This window comes from Macaca nemestrina, chromosome 12 (assembly GCF_043159975.1).
Source record: "Macaca nemestrina isolate mMacNem1 chromosome 12, mMacNem.hap1, whole genome shotgun sequence".
Taxonomy (NCBI): domain Eukaryota; kingdom Metazoa; phylum Chordata; class Mammalia; order Primates; family Cercopithecidae; genus Macaca; species Macaca nemestrina.
This window is the reverse complement of record NC_092136.1, coordinates 127,450,646-127,465,945: the sequence shown is the minus strand read 5'-3', so window position 1 is coordinate 127,465,945 and position 15,300 is coordinate 127,450,646. Positions and strand designations below refer to the sequence as shown.

At 39.1% G+C, this 15,300-nt stretch overlaps 1 long non-coding RNA gene across 1 annotated transcript in view; it reads right to left on the bottom strand.

Annotated features, from left to right (window-relative positions):
- Positions 1–4,364: 4,364 nt before the first annotated feature.
- LOC139357383 (uncharacterized) overlaps positions 4,365–15,300 on the bottom strand; it is a 37,404-nt gene continuing 26,468 nt past the window's right edge. The window contains exons 2-3 of the long non-coding RNA XR_011610371.1: positions 5,061–5,405; positions 4,365–4,657 (exon numbers count right to left, since the gene is read on the bottom strand). This is a non-coding gene — a long non-coding RNA (uncharacterized lncRNA). The remainder of the gene's footprint in view (positions 4,658–5,060; positions 5,406–15,300) is intronic.

Here is a 15,300-nt window from a genome sequence, read left to right as displayed (position 1 = left end):
GAACACTTAATTACATTTAATTTCTCCTAGCAGAAAAGCCAAGAAATGTCCAGACCTGGCTGTCATCTTCAGCCTCCAACCTCCCCACTGTCTCTCTCTAGGAGTTCTCCACTTAGAACCCACGAACTCTCTGAAAGATCTGAGGAAAGAATCCAGGGAGTCCATGAACTTGGATGGAGAAAATGTTGAATTTTTATTTTCACTAAGTTCTTATGGAATTTAACATTTCTTTTAATTATTAATGAAGGCAACAAATTACAAAAGTATTATTAGCAGTACTGTGACTTTGCCATGCATATTTTCATATCAGTACTGTCAGTCTGCTTTTTTTAATGTATTAATAAAGGAGCACACATAAACGATATGATTGGTTTCCAAATAATTTCATAACTGCATTTTAACATAAATAGTTTCCTTTGTAATCCTGTGTATTTTATTGTGTGCATTTAAAAACATTGTTCTGAAAACAGATTGATATGCTCTATCAGACTTTTAAAGTGGTTCATGGCACAAAGAAACTTAATAACCCTTGTGTATTGTAACTTCAAACAAAAGAAAACAAAGCAAAAATCAGTTTTGTTTAGTTTATCCACCAACTTGTGCTGTGTAGGTTTTGTGGTGGTATTTTCATTTGCTTCAACTAAACTAGAAAAATAACATGCTCCTGTTTATTATGTACTTCTGTATATTCTTACTGTGTATTCTATATTATTTTCTTCCTCAGCTGGTAAACACACACACACACACACATACACACACACACACACACACACACACACACACATCTTTCTTTTTGAAAAGAATTCTCAGTGTTTTAAAGTATCACAGTTAGGACACAAGGGAAAAGATGTTCTGAATATTTTAGGACTTCTCAACATGAACTTAAGCCATAAATATCCATTAATGCAGAATCCAGGCAACTGGACCTTTTGACCTCACTAAACCCCTTCCAGAGCAAGACGCTTTTATTCTTCTTCAAGCCTCAGATGGCAGATCAGGGGTAAAATAGCCCTTATTTCCAATTATGTGCTTCCACAGTCATTGTCTACAAGGGGAATAAGCAGTAATAAAAAGGATGTGATGCTACCTCATAACCAAACTGGATTTTTTTTCCTCCACTTTTGATTTATATTCAGCATTGGGCAGTCTGCAGAACTTCTCATTAGGGAAACAAAAAAGACGAGGGAATAAGAACAAGTGCTATCTTTCTCTTTTTTACAAATTTGGTAAGAGATGAAAAGCCAGGCAACAAAGGCTGTTACTCAATCAACCACTTTCAGACTTGGGGTCAGAAGCTGAAAAAGAACATGTGCAGAGGTCAAAGAGATGGATTCAAGTGCCTACTCTGCTACTTACTAATTGTGAGATTAAAGACGTGTTATTTAATCACTTGGATTCTCTTTTTTTTTTTTTTTTTGTGAGATGGAGTCTCGCTCTGTCACCAGGCTGGAGTGCAGTGGCGTGATCTCAGCTCACTGCAACCTCTGACTCCCGGGTTCAAGCAATTCTCCTGCCTCAGCCTCCCGAGTAGCTGGGACTACAGGTAGATGCCACCACACCTGGTTAATTTCTTTTGTATTTTAGTAGAGATGGGGTTTCACTGTGTTGCCCAGGCTGGTCTTGATCTCCTGAGCTCAGGCAATCCGCCTGCCTTGGCCTCCCAAATTGTTGGGATTATAGGTGTTGAGCCACTGCACCCGGCCTCGGATTCTTACAAGGTATGAATGTGCTTATTCTGTCTATCTTCAAGAATTGCTGCAAATGAAGTGTATTTCCCAAAAGACCACAGGGCTTCATTAGCAGACCTTAGTTTGCAAGATGGGAAAGAGGTTCAGATAGACGTTTGAGTCTGAGCACCAAAGGGTAGGTATAACTGAAGGAATGGGACATGGAGAAGAGAGACTGGAATCTTATCTCCCCATCCTGTTCCCTACCATGAAAACAAATGCCTGAGCTCTCTTGGGAAGAGTTACTACAGGCATTGCTGAGAGGGCTCTTTTCTTTGAAAGCTCTCTGAGACACAGGACACAGGCATCATGATGTCCAGGTGAAAAAGTATGACAGAGTGGGATAGATGAGCTGTGTCCTTATTTTTTCCGAGAAAACAGCCTGGCTGTAGAGAAGGCAGTCTGAAAGAATGAAAAGGGATTCTGAAGCACTACTCTGGTTTCTTTGAGAACTGTCAGGATGTGGTGTCCAGAGAACCTGCATCTCAGGAAGCACTAGAGCCACGGTAGCTGGAAGCACAAATCACTGCTCTCCTCTGACTTCATGGACACTGAACACCAGGAAAAATAAGGGGATCCTGTAACACCAGGTTTTGGCACCACTGCAAACAAGATACCTCTGGGTATTTCCAGAAATGACTGGTATAGAGAAAGAAGGGGAATCTTGATGTACTTGATTATATAGGCAGGGGCAATGAAAAGTAGAATTAGAGTTATTTGTTTCTACTGGCAGGCAGGAGGGTGGCTGGGAAGTTTGGATTAGATGAAGACAAATTAGAAGTAGCAGACTGGGAGCCATCTTTGTAAGCTGTAAAGCCTTACAAAAATGTAGACTTTGGGTGTGACTTTTTTTTTTCAGCAAATTTCCTGGCACACCCTATGGACAGTAATGAATGTCTCTTGGTTGTATGGAGGAATAAACAACAAAAGGGCTAATTTTAGGATTGATCCAAGTAATTTACATAGAATATTCATTTCAGCTAACTCCTCTAACATAAAGAATGTTTTCCACATGTGAGCACCCACAAAATGAGTTTTCGTGTACATCTTGTAAACCTGGGGAAAGGAACCAACAAGGGAGAGCAAAAAAGAGTAAAAATTGGAAACACTGGCCTGACCAGCCAGCTAATTTTCTCCTGCGTAGAAATAATACCCACAGGTCCTGTCTCTCACTGCTTTTCATGTTCCGCTTTCAATCATTTAGGATTCCTATTGAAGACCCTTCACTGAATTCACTCATATATTTTCTAGTTCTCTCTATATTGAGAATACAGAAAGACAAAAATAAACGTGGCTTTATGCACTTTTCATTTTTCTGTTTGATTCTTTTTAAAAAAAGATGGGCAAACACTCAATAATTGCTATATGATTTACTGGTTGAGTATGACATGTATCGTCAACAAAATATCAAGTGGATTTTATGAACTTTCCCAAGTCAATTTGGTTATATGTAACTCTTGATTCTTTTAGGGAACGCTAAGATTTTGAAGTAGGTGATGGTTAGTTACCTATCTATTATACAATCTTACTACCACTTTGCGATAAATTAAAACGTCAGACCAAATTCTCTCCATCACACAAACATATATAAAGAAAATATCCTGGCTGGGCATGGTGGCTCATGTCTGTAATCCCGGCACTTTGGGAGGCCAAGGAGGGTAGATCACGAGGACGGGAGATTGAGACCATCCTGACTAACATGGTGAAACCCCATCTCTACTAAAAATACAAAAAAGTAGCTGAGCGTGGTGGCACATGCCTGTAGTTCCAGCTACTCAGGAGGCTGAGGCAGGAGAATCACTTGAACCCGGGAGGTGGAGGTTGCAGTGAACTGAGATCCCACCACTGCACTCCAGCCTGGGTGACAGAGTGAGACTCCATCTCCAAAAACAAACAAAAAAAAAGAGACAGACAGGAAGAAAGAAAAAGAAAGAAAGAAAGAAAGAAAGAGAAAGAATTAGTAAAGAGACACAGATCATGCAATCATTTACAAAATCTCTGGTAGTTTTGGGTGATGCAACCACACTAGTATAAAAAAATTTATTCAAGGTAGTCACAATAATTTTCCAAGGGTAAGATTTTCTGATTCTTATAGTTGTTATTAGCCAAACAGAAATCCCACAATGTGGCTAGGTATAGGATCACTCTAGGAACAAGTTTCAGGAGCTTCCTAATAACGGTGCAGGTGATAGATGACATCCCAGCACTCCATTTATACAAGAATGGAGTGTATCTTTGAAACATTTTAGCCAATTCACATATCGTATATAAACATTAAATATGGAAATGTATGCACATGTATACAAACATGTGTACATAAATGTATCTATGAACACACACATTATAATAACATTGTCCAGGTCAGGGATCAACAGACATTTTTTTGTAAAGGGCCAGATAATAAACATGTTAGGCCTTTCAGGACATATAGTTTCTGCTGCAAAGTCCATGTAGCAATGTCTGTGCTGCAACAACTCAGCCATGCCATTGTCGTATAATGACAGCCACAGACAACAAGTAAAGGAATGAAACACAACTGTGTTCTCGTGGAAACTTCACTTGTGGACAATGAAATTTGAGTTTTATATAATTTTCTCATGTCACAAAATATTTATTTTGACCTTTCCAGCATTTAAAATGTAGAATGTGAATAGATTAAATTATTTTTGAGAACATTTGTATCACTCTCAACAACAGTGTTTACCTTTAACTGTGTGCTGCATATATTTAGGTGTAGCCAATTGTTAATGCTGTTCTTCTGTGGAAAAAAGTCATTCATGAGAATGTCTCATTTCTCTGTGATTTTCTGAGGTGTGGCAACGTATCCTCTGCAGTTCCTCATTCAATATCAATTTACAGACTCAGACTACGGTCTAAGACAGGCACCTACTCATAGTCTCTTTTGGACTTTAAACTTGCTGGAGGTTTCCCTGTTGTGAATTAAAAGGGACTGAGATGAATAGGTTGATGAGATGAGAAAAGCACTTTTCTACTCCTGGATTAGGTTGACACCCAGAGTGGTACTTTTACCCACATACCCCCACCAAACCACACATACAGACATAGGCACACACTATACCCATATCTTTTGATAGAGAAAGAAAAAAGAATTTTATTTACTAGAGAATTTAATTCACATCATGAAGATGAAATCTCTCTGAGATTTAAGTTCATAATCCTTCTCCTTTCAAGCTTTAAATTCTACTGAAATTCTCAACATGCTTTCAAAAAGATGATTTCCCATAGCCATTATATATTCATAAAATTCACAATTACGTATATGCATGTATAAGTTAGTATTTAATAAAGAAAAAGTGTAAAAACTGTTCTTACCTCACAGTCATGGACCATCCCAAAACACGTGATGGGCAGTATTTGGCCTGCAAGGTATGGTTTGTCAACTCCTCATCTGGACTGTACTACTTTATTGTTTTTTGTTTTTGAGATGATGTCTCACTCTGCCACCCAGGCTGGAGTGCAATGGCGTGATCTTGGCTCACTACAACTTCTGCCTCCCAGGTTCAAGTGATTCTCCTGCCTCAGCCTCCTGAGCAACTGGAATTACAGGCGCATGCCACCACACCCAGTAAATTTTTTGTATTTTCAGTAGAGACGGGGTTTCACTGTGGTAACCAGGATGGTCTTGATCTCCTGAGTGTACTACTTTACAGCCAATTTCTGAAACAATAATTTCATAAATAAACAATTTCTGTGATCAGAAAAGTGAAAAGACAATAATTACAGAATACCTGTTTGCACGTGTTATCTGATTTACTCATTATAAAAACTCTTGCTAGGTACCATATGATTTTTACCTATCTACACAAGTGGAAAGGAGAGCTTAGCCATGTTGTAAATACAGAGTAGAGAGTCAAGTGCTGACCTGACTTTAAAGTTCACGGCTCTCCTCTTCAAAGTCATGCTTGTGGATTTTTCCTTAGAAGGGAACAATGATCCTTTTAAAGTGGAGAGGTTCTGAGCTTCTTTCTTTGCAGTGACTCTGCTGCTGAATTCCATTGCATGACATGTGACTGGCCCCTTTGAGCACAGCGAATACAATGGGGATGGAGCTCCTTGGCATTGTGCACAGAGTCTGACCTGTTTTCCTTTGTTGTTGTAGTTTTGACTTTTTTTTTTTAATTTAGGAGGTTTTTGATGAGAAAACACTAAAAGGCTTTAAACCCTGGATTGATATAATCAAATTTGTGTTTTACAAATGTAGTGTTGAGATCTGAGGCTACATTTCAGAACAAGAGGTCAGCACCAAATGAATCATTTATATGACCAGTTTATATAATAAAAGCAAAGATACAACAGTAAAAACCTATACTTATTTGAAATGGTAAAAGTATATTCTAAGTTTTAAAAATTAGGTATATGTATTTTATGCACAAGAGGACCTGACCAAAAAAATCAGAAGCACATACAAAATAGAACCGTGCTTTATCTTACATTTAACCTGAATGTTACATAAACTACATGTTAATTAAACAATTGATATTACTTTGCTTTACTTCTTAGATTTTTTGAAATATAGTAATTTTGATTTTTCATTTGAAGGACAATTGTATAATACTTAAGAATCCTCATAATTTTGACTCAAAAATATCACGTGTAGGTACTATTTTTCTTAAGCAAAGTAATATATGTTCTGGTATATAAATTGGCAAATTTTGTATAAAAGTAAATCACTGGAAACAATCTAAATCTCTATCAATATAGGATTAGGTTAACAGATAATAATATATCCATACAATAGAAAAGTATGCAGTTTTTAAGAAGATAATTCAGTATATATTGCTTTTTAAATATCTCTAAGATATATTGTTTCACCTAAAAAATAGCTACATGTCAGTGCATATCATTTATAGAAAATGTGTATCTATCATTACCATTCTGTTTCTGTTTCCGTGTGTGTTTTGTCTGTGTGTGTTAAATGATACATGATTTCTAGGCAGTGGAATATAAAGAGGAAAAAACAAAACAAAACAAAACAAAATAAAAGCTAGTTACCTCAAAGGAGGAAAAGATGTTTGCAGGAGACCAGGAAAAAGGCCAGGAAGGTTTTTTTTTTTTTTTTTTTTTTAACTTTATAACCTTTCATACTTTTTGAATTTTTTATCGGAAACCTGTATTACGTATTTTTTAAAAAGCTTTAAATAAAGCTCTAAGAAGTCTAACAGAGTGGATTTCATTTATTTCATTTCAGTAAATATCCATTTAGCAAGTCGACACAGCCAACATTGCTACATCAAATTCGGTATTTTTCTTAGAGTAACAAGCGCTGAATGGATGCTTATTGTTGTAGACGATGCTTATTGTTGTAGACGATGATGCTTCCGGAACGGTTTCTTCCTCATTTTTAAAGAACAGTCGGGCACAGTGGCTCACACCTGTAATCCCAGCACTTCGGGAGGCAGAGGCAGGCGGATCACGAAGTCAGGAGATCGATACTATCCTGGCTAACACGATGAAACCTTGTCTCTACTAAAAATACAAAAAATTAGCCAGGTGTGGTGGCAGGTGCTTGTATGTAGTCCTAGCTACTTGGGAGGCTGAGGCAGGAGAGTGGCGTGAACCGGGTGGGAGGAGTTTGCAGTGAGCCGAGATCATGCCACTGCACTCCAGCTTGGGCAACAGAGTGAGACTCCGTCTCAAAAAAAAAAAAAAAAAAAAAAATTAAATGAATAAAGAACAGAGTTGGTCTTAGCCCACATCTTTTGTAACGTTCTCAGTTGACACCAAGAGAGTCCCATGTCTCCAATGAGAACAGTGAAGTATTAGTAATCACTCATGGGTATTATACACCATACTCTGTTCTAAGGGCTGCACATGCACAGACTCAGTCCATCCTCTAAACAACCTTCTGCCAAATGCTGATTTACAGTTAGGGAAACTGAGTCACAGAACGCTTATGCCACATAGCTGCTAAGCACAGGGCCTGGTTTTAACCCCAGCAGTCTGGCCCCATCATGCTCTGCTATGGGCTTCTACACCACTGGGGTTAAGGGGCTGTCCCGGCCAAGGCCCCCGAGTCCCTGCTTGACCATGACCATCTCCAGAATTCTTCACTTCCTGCGTTGAGTTTCACCAAGGGAGAGGTCCAAGCCACTTAGATTGGCACACAGGTTTCTCATGACCTGATGTCCTCACCTCACAGGCTTTTGCCGTCCTTTCTTCAACCACTTCTCTCACCCCGTGGTTAGGTGCACTGAGCAGTACCCAGTTCCCTTAGTATCCATGCTCTGTCTTTTCTCCCTGAATTCATGTGTGAGGAATATCACACTTCTGTATGCCTGGCTGGCTACTGCTCACCCTTACAAACCCAAGCCAGAGTTTTTATTCCCCTACACCCTCTCCTTTTCTCCCCTTCAACCACACACAGCACCAGCCTGGATTGTTCATCCACGTGTTCTATCAAAGCGTTTGTCAGAATGTGTTCTAGCTACCTATTAGCATGTCCGATTTCCTCAAGGCTGGGTACTCATTGTTGGCAGCTACTTTATGTCCCCAGCTTCTTGTTCAGTGTGTGGGTACATCATAGGAGTTCCATAAAAGTCTTGTAAATAAACAAATGAAAACTCTAAGGAAGAATTCCATCTGCCTGGTGATGCTCTGCTGCATGGCTAATTTTCCAAGGGCACTCTGAGAATAGGCAGTGATTGCCACTCCTTCTAAGTTGATTTAAATGGTATAAACAATAGATACAAAGGGTTTTGTCAGTCAATAAAAAGCACTTTGTAAAATTTTGCTTGGGCACTTAACAATTCAATGATTTTAACTTTCCACTGTCTCCTACCTCCTCCATAAAATATTTTTAGAAATAATTTAGACTGTAATGACGACTCTTGCCAACCTTGTAGAAGTCTATTCCATTCTCTCGGTACATGACAAAGGTCAACCATAGATCACGTACATTTCTGCTTTATTTTGAACTATTTCTTACATGTTATTCTTGACTCTTAAACGACCTCCAATGTGTATGCATAGTAGGTGTTTGTAGACATAACCTTCCAAGTCATTCAGCTTCTAATGTCTTAGATTTTTCATCCATTGAGTTAGAATTACTATGGCTCTTTAATTTCTTCTAGAATAATTCCTAGTAAAAAAAATTCAATCTTTCTTAATGAGATTTACTCATGTAAACTTTTTGTCTAAGATATTTACTTATAAGAATTCATTTTATTTTCAACAAACTCATAATGTATTAGTATCCTTTGGGAAACTGACAGACAAATTAGTTAAAAAGAAGAAAAAAAAAAAAACTAGTGCAAAGTCACATAGTTAGGAAGAGGAAGAGCCAGGATTCAAACCTGGGGATTTAAACACCGGAGACCACATTTATAAGAGACCGGAGACTACTCTGCCACTCGTATATGGTTGTATTATACTTTAAAGGGTGAAAATAATCTTGCACAAAAGTAACAAGAGGATACATTCTGTAAGAGATACGAGTACTTTGTTTTCACCCACAGCATTACCTCTCAGGGGGTTTGTGACCCTTCACAGTTTACTGCATTTCTCTTGATATCTTTTCATGTGTTTTTGAGCCCTAACATTTTGCTATTTCATGCCTAACACTGTTTCTTCAGGATATAACCACCCCAGAATAAAGAGGGAGTATGCTGTATTTTATAACCTGAACCCAACTGATATTGAAAGAATACATACAGTCATGTCTGGGAATTCCCAGTCTATCTCACAAGTTCCATCTGACACTTGTCACTGTCTACTGTCCCCTGTGAGAAGGACTCTGCCACTGAGATGGCTTCCTGGGGTTGTCTCATCATTCTACCTTTTCTGCCAGTATGAAGGCTCATACCAAGGAGGCTCCTGCCACATGGACCCAGAGCTGCCCATGCCCCTACCCCCACGGTCCTCACACATACTTGCTGCTGCCTCCAGAGCCACACGTCGTTAACGCACCGTGGATGAAGAAATGGTCACACGTAGTGGTTTCCGATGCCTCAAAGCCAAAGCTCCTTGACTAATGGAAATGAGGCCTTTCCATCTGTGCTTCATTCCATCAAATAGACATCAAAGCTACGGTATCCTGTGCACTCAGTTCTCATATAGAGTTAATCAGCCCTTTCCATTTCTTACTTGCGGCAGCTGTCTTTTCTTTCTTTTTTTTTTTTTTTTTTTTTTTTTTGAGACGGAGTCTCACTCTGTCGCCCAGGCTGGAGTGCAGTGGCCGGATCTCAGCTCACTGTAAGCTCTGCCTCCTGGGTTCACACCATTCTCCTGCCTCAGCCTCCCGAGTAGCTGGGACTACAGGCGCCCATCACCTCGCCCGGCTATTTTTTTGTATTTTTAGTAGACACAGGGTTTCACCCTCGATCTCCTGACCTCGTGATCCACCTGCCTCGGCCTCCCATGGTCAGGCGCAGTGGCTCACGCCTGTAATCCCTGCAGCTGTGTTTCTAAGTTTATAAAAGTTAAACCAGTGAACTAATCTGAGTAGCAGATATTCTATTTTGCTAGGACTTCTTTGCTCCCCTCTGACATCTGAGGCATTTTTACTGGGTCAAAGTTATGTACCTGAAGTTTATTTCTTTTTGATGATTTTTTCCTCTATAAGCCCATTAGCAAACATAGGGTATCTGATGTAGACACAACTTGGATTCAAACTGGGTCCTCCCTCACGGATTAACTATAGATATTATGGAAAATGCCCAGAAGTGGATGCCACAGTACTGTCCTCATTAACAGCAAGTAGTAAGATATGTGTGTGTGTGTGTGTGTGTGTGTGTGTTTAAAACTATGTAAAGAAGAGGCTAACACGGTGAAACCCCGTCTCTACTAAAAATACCAAAAAAATTAGCCGGGCAGGGTGGTGGGTGACTGTAGTCTCAGCTACTCCAGAGGCTGAGGCAGGAGAAGGGTGTAAACCCGGGAGGCGCAGCTTTCAGTGAGCCGGGATTACGCCACTGCACTCCAGCCTGGGCGACAGAGCGAGACTCTGTCTCAAAAAAATAAAAATAAAAATAAAAACATTATACATATATATATATATGAAAGGATAATAGTCACTTATATGTGATATGATGATAAAGTGAGCACAAACCAGGAAGCATAAGACATGACCAACTTTAAAATATGGCGTACCTGTATTTTGTCATTTCTAAATTCATGGAAATTGAACCTGAGAAAGTGTCCTCTTTTGAGGAAGACAACTAAAAATGAAGACTACTTCATATTTGAATCAGGTGGTTTGTGTGTGGGGTTCCCCATCACCCAGTAGAAACGCATTCCAGCCACCATGAAAATGAGTGCAGAGAACTGATCATGGAAGACAAATTGCTAGCACACACAGCCTGCTGAGAAATGAGCTTCTGGCACACTTGCAGGCAGCTTGCCAGGTGGTGTGTACTCTGGCAGGCAGGGAGCTTACAACACACCTGGATGGTGCAGACCAGCGCCACTCTGCTTGGACGCTGGGCCAGGTGCATTTGCCACAGTCCCAGGAGGTGTCTGGTTCCAGCAGGGGCACAACTTCTCCTTTCACTTCAGAGCAAAAGCTGCCACGTAATTTTTTCAGGATGGGCCCAGATTCTTAATTGGACAGGTGTGCAAGAAAACTCTGGCTGTGAGCACAGCGTGTTCTACCATCGAACTTTTCTGTCGACATCCTTTCAGCACTTCCTGTCAGGCTAGCCTTAACTCTGTCAGGTCAGACTCCGGCAGGCGGTGGGGCTAGCCAAGAATGACAGGAACATGAAGTTGTGAAAAATCAAACACTAACCCACAGGACTGATTTTCCCCCCACTTTTTCTCAAGTTCCCAAAGGCCAAAGGGAAAAAGGAAGCTCTCATCTTTTCTTTCTCTAGGATCTGCTGTACTGATTCACCATCTGTTGACTTTGATTGGTTAACTCTTTCCGTGGTGCCATCTTTGTCACCTTGAGTGTGTGTGTGGGGTGGAGTAGGAGAGTAGAGGGAGCAGAAAGGAGGGAGGAGGAAGGAAGAGGCAGAGACAGTAGATATTTTTCAATTTCTGGGAAGGTAGAGTCATTGGGAGATTGAGATGAGATTGAAATAATTTTTGCAGAGATTAAAAGTCAAAGGTGACAGATAAGGAAGGGGGGCAAAGAAAAGGAAAGTAAACGAGTGTTTGTTAGCTTAGCTAACATGTGCAAGGGTCTGTGCTAAGTTCTCATAAATATCAACACCGTTCCTTCTTCATTCTCATTTCAAGGGGAAAAAACTTCTTCAGATACAATATCCTATACCATTCCTTCTCATACAATTTAGTTTACTAAGGAACTGGTCATCTGGGTTTCATTTTTGCCTCTAGCATTGACATTTATTATATGACTTTGAACATTTCCCATTGCTTTCATATACCTAATTTTCCCTAATGGGAAAAATAGATTAGGAATACTACACTAGCCTTCCCCTGAGAATATACATAAGAAATAATGCCTATAAGAAATATCAATGGAGTGGGGTCTAGCTATCTACAGAATGTTATTATTGATGCTGTTTTGGAATGCACTCATGATTATACAGACTGGGAACCAGGCCAAATGGAAACTACACCACCTTTTCTCCAAACAATTAAGTAGTTGCCATTTATCACTCCCTAGAAATAAGGTCTCCCTCACTGTATGCTGGGTGTGCAACTTAGTCAGGGGGGTTCCCAGGTAATTACTACAATCAAATGTTCATGAGCTTAACATGCCCCTAAGAATCATATGAACTCTCACTTGCCCAGCCAGGGCAACAGGATAGCAGACAGCCCAGATGCCACTCCATGAGCCGGCCATGCTGAATCACCCACTGAACCTCATGTATGCCACTGCTCCAGGAGTAATGGGTTACTCCAGACCTGCAGAGAAAGGCTCGGCCTTCCAGGTTTCTGCTGGGTCTTCCAGCTGCAGAGAGGTGTATCTCACCTTCCCCCCTGAGAAGTAACCAGCTGTGGAGCAAGTTGGACTTAACTATGTGGCCTCCTATGGATCATATAGAAAGCTCAAGCTCCCTGGGTAACTTGCAAATTTGGACTTGGCCCATGGAACAAGGCTTGCCGGGGTCATCTGCTCTGTACACATACCACAGGCTCCAGAATCTCATAATGTATCTGATGAAAAAGGTATCCCTTAAAATAGACCCGTTTTATAAATTTTTATTTCAGTTTGTGGGAGATTTAAAAGTATTTTGTTGTGTGTGTATCTCCCTCCTGCACTTTCCTAAAATGAGGCAGCCCAAATAAAAAATTTTAAGACTACACAATTCCCCCAAAAGACATTTGAAGTGTCATTAATATTTAAATTTACTTGAAAGTGAGAAAGTACTAGTACCTTCTAGAGGAGAAGCAGGAAAGAAAATGATTAGGGGAAAGAAGAAATCAAATTCTTACAGATAACTTTCTATGGAAAATATGGTTGCATAGTAATAATGGTACAGTAATAATTTTAATCATCACTAACATTCAAGTTCTTATTCTGCTTACCACCTCACATGCACGATTTCATGTAATCCTCAAACAACTCTGTACAATAGCTATTATCTCCATTTTAGAACTGGTACTAATGGCTGGAGAGAGTTAGAATTTTAGAGAAAACATTTCTCTACATACTTAGAATTTTTTTCTACTTCCTGTTTTATCATTTTCTAATAATATAGTCTCTGGAATTGGAACTTTTCAAGCAGGGCTCTGGGCTAGAATATGAGCTAAAGATAGTAGAAACAAGAAAAAAGACATTGATTGAAAGACAGGGATGAAGCAAGGACGTCTGTGTTCAAATGCCGGAAAGGACTCTCTAGAGTTTTGCCCTCAAGGCACCTGCTTCTAGGAAGATTCTTGTCTCACTCATTTCAGAAAAATGACATTGCTTTTCAAGAAAACAAAAACACATCTATGGTGATATGCCTAATATGGCTCTCTGTCCAAATGTTTACCTTCCTCACTTCCCTAATGCTCCTGTAATTATTCCAATTTTTTTTGGGGGGGATGGTGATTTTGGTGATAGGCTTTAAAAAATTAGGGTTCACATGTACTAGGGCTATAGGGCTGATATTGGCATATTGCCAACCTGTGATATGAAATGACTCTTAGTATTTCTCATTTGATACAAACATTCTGAAGGAAATATAGACATCTTTCACTTATCCCACAGGATATTTGCACCAAAGGCTCTACAAATTAAAATTGTCCAATAAAACAATCATCAGCTTTATGTCCTAACATTTTTTTCTTCCTCCTATTTCTTGCATTTCTCAGAAAATCTTCTCTAACCCTCACAGTTGGTGTGATTAACTTACTATTTTTCTAAAACACTTGAGTTTCATAGCGTATTTAATGGTCATTGTTAACAGTGTTTATATAACTATTTGTTTAGTTTTTTTTACAGTAGACCGTGAGCTCCATTAAAATGGGAAGTGCATCTGTCTTGTTCAGTGTTTTATCTCAAGAATCTATGCAAGACCCATGTCTGCAATGAATGAATGTATACATTTTTCTTATTTAATAGCTTTATTGTTAACATAGCCATTTAATATATACCACTCCCTCCTCAATATACATGAATATATCATCAGTCACAAAGGTTAATGTTTAAAATCTATACTCTCCATCTTCTCATGACATCAGCCTTTGTTATGTGCACTTGGAGTATTAGTACAAACTTTATCTAATTCTCCATTTTTCAGCTTCCTCAAATTTAACTCAATTCTGAACAAGTTACAACACATGATACTCAGCTGCTTTAACTTCTTAACACTGCCCTATTGAATTCTATCAAAATCAGGTTTCTGTTTTTGAGCAGAACAAGTAAATCAAGGAAGACTTGAAGGTGGCTATGAATTTTTTTTAGTTGAGTCAAACTAATTGACGAAGGTCATATTTTTCTAAATTACAGATTCTGGCTCTTTTTCACAGCTGCCTAAACTTGTTTTAGTACTTCCATTCTTTTTCTTGGATAATATTTCTTCATGTATCTTAAGGATCTTAATCTCATTCATTTTGTTTAATTATCTCTTTTTTGGGGGTCATGAAGAATCTTATTTACTGCATCTTGTAGACTATCTTTCATGCTTTGAAAAAATTTTTAATTTTGGAGTAGAATAGATTCAGAGAAAAACTGACAACATAACACAGAGTTTCCAGGTACCTTGTACCAATTTCACCTAATATTAACATCTTACATTTGTATAGTACCTTTTTCACAATTACTGAACAAAAGAGTGATACATTATTATTAACTAAAATCTGTACTTTATGCAAATGTCCCTAGTTTTTAGCTAATGTCCTTTTTCTGTTCCAGAATATCATCCACAATACAAGTCTAGTCTAGCTACCACATCTCCTCAGGCTCCTCTTGACAGATAGTTTTGCAAAACCTTTTATTTTTGATGACCCTGACAGTTTTGAGGCAACCTGGTCATGTATTTTTTAGAATGTCCATCAATTGGGATTTGTCTGACATTTCTCCAGTGATTAGACTGAAGTTCTGGTTTTGGCAAAGGGAAACTACAGAGATCTCACCACATCATTTCAAGGGCATATACTATCAACATGCATTACACTGTGATGTTAACCTTTATCACCTGGCTGAGGTAGTGTTTGCCAT